This window comes from Dromiciops gliroides, chromosome 5, assembly GCF_019393635.1.
Source record: "Dromiciops gliroides isolate mDroGli1 chromosome 5, mDroGli1.pri, whole genome shotgun sequence".
In the NCBI taxonomy this organism is placed as follows: Eukaryota; Metazoa; Chordata; class Mammalia; order Microbiotheria; family Microbiotheriidae; genus Dromiciops; species Dromiciops gliroides.
Window position 1 is genome coordinate 161478800 of NC_057865.1, and position 2247 is coordinate 161481046.

Genomic DNA, 2247 nt, shown 5'->3' on the forward strand with positions numbered 1-2247 from the left:
ATTGAATTGAGGCTTTGGGACCACAGATTTTAGAACTAGAAGGTACCTTACACATTATATATTACAAACCCTTCCTTTTTATTTTTAAAATTTTGGTGGTTTATTTTTTTTACATCTGTCATTCCTAAAAATAGCTTCCCAACTTGCCCCTGATTATATTTCCAAGTAACAAAGAAGGAAATTAACAAAGAAACAAAAAACGTTAACTGAAGCCATCAACTCCATCTGACAAGGTGGACTGTACATATATTCTACCTACATAAATTCTCCACCTCTCCAATAAATGTAGGGAAACGCATTTCTTCATTTTTTCTCCTAAACTAATATTGGCCATTGTAATTACACATAATTCAGTTTCATTTTATTTTCCCATTGCTTTACATTCCATTTACTCATTTTATAAATGAGTAGGGGGAGATGTCTTTAGAGTTTCTGAGAAGCTACTGCAGCCAGGTCCCTCAGACCATGACTCAACTAAGGTGGGGGTTGCTGTTCATGGGCCTCATGGCCATGGCTGAAGAGTGTCCGAAGGGGAATCATGTGCTCAATGTCTGCATGAATGATAAGCACCACAAGTTCCAGCATGGCCAAGAAGATAATCTTTATAACCAGTGTAGCCCATGGAAGAAGAGAGCCTGCTGCACAGCAAACACCAGCATTGCTGCCCATGAAAACCCCTCCTCCCTATACCGCTTCAACTACAAGCACTGTGGGATGATGACTCCAGCCTGCAGGCACCACTTTATCCAGTACACATGTCTCTATCAGTGCTCCCCCAACCTACAACCCTGGATCCAGCCAGTGTCCTCAAGTTGGAGGAAGGGATGGTTCCTGAATGTTCCCCTCTGCAAGGAGGATTCAATGGTGGGAGGACTGCCAAACTTCCTATACCTGCAGAGATAACTGGCACACAGGTTAGAATCAGACTTCGGGGATTAATGAGTACCCAGTTAATGCTGCCTGCCGCCCTTTCCCACTTACCAACACCAGCCTCCCTATTTGAGAACATTTTTAGTCACTCTAACAAAGCAAGTTCTTTTGGCCAGGGCAGTGGCAAATGTATCCAGATATTGTTTGACCCAGCCCAGGGAAACCCCAATGAAGTGGTGGCTAAATACTATGCTTTTGGCTCTGCCCCAGGCATCTTCAGTTGGAAGGCCAGTTTCCCCTTCTTGTTTTTGACACTGCTGTTGCTTCTCTGGGCTTAACCCTCATCAGGAAAGAAATCTCATCAATCTACATGTAAAACCATAGCCAAAATTACTCCCAGTGTGAGACCCTTGGACTCCAGCTTCCTGCCTGACACAGCCTGGCTCTCCTGAAACCCTGGCTTCCTCCCAATCTGGATTCCTCCCCCTCAAACCTAATCTGGAAAGCTCCAACCCCTTACACATTGGATTTCCAAGACCCCAAACCACTACTGAGTGAGGCAGGGAGGGAGTGCCTTCCTTTCTTCCCACTTTTAAGTGACTCCAACTCCAGTCTCCTACCTTTTTCTCTACATAGCAAAATCCACCCTTCCCTTCCTTCTTTTCTTTAGGGGAAATTAAATATTGTTTCTGCCCTCTCTATAGTGAAATCCTCCTTAATACTATTCCTTTCAAGTAGGGATTATTTAATTGATTATATTTGAATCCCTAGTACCCAGTCCATATATCTTTAATAATTTTAATAAATGTTGATTGATCAAATAAATAAATAAATAAGTAGGGGACAGGAGACAATTTGTCCAAGGTTTGACATGTAGTAATTAATAGAGCCAATATTCAAACCCAGCTCTACAAACTCCAGTTTCTTTACCACCATAACACTGCCTCAAAATTGTATGAGTAGTTCTTTCAGAAGAAACAAAATTTCAGTTATCTTAATATTTCCATCCAAATTTGTCACTAGAGATATCTGCATGAGTCCTGTAATTTTCCTATTTATCTTTTATGTTTAACATGCATGACAGTAATTATGACACCATCTTGAAAAATGGCTGATAATATGGATTTCAGTTGTCACTTTGGGTGACAAATTTTAATACTTATCAGTTTCTGTTACTCTGAGAAAAGCATTTTCTATTTTTATTTGGAACATATCTTTGAATATATATGATGATCAAATGCGTGGAAAAAATCAATTTATCACTTTCTCCATTGTAGTTAAATATCTCTTCCATGTTATTTGCCCTCTCCTAACAGCTTTTAAGTCGACCTATTTATCTTGAAATGAGATACATTGACTCTCTGCTGCTGCTGCTGT

General features: G+C 40.3%; 1 pseudogene; it reads left to right on the plus strand.

The window, feature by feature from the left end:
- The first annotated feature begins 462 nt into the window (after positions 1-462).
- On the plus strand, positions 463-1208 carry LOC122729542 (annotated as a pseudogene).
- Positions 1209-2247: the final 1039 nt, after the last annotated feature.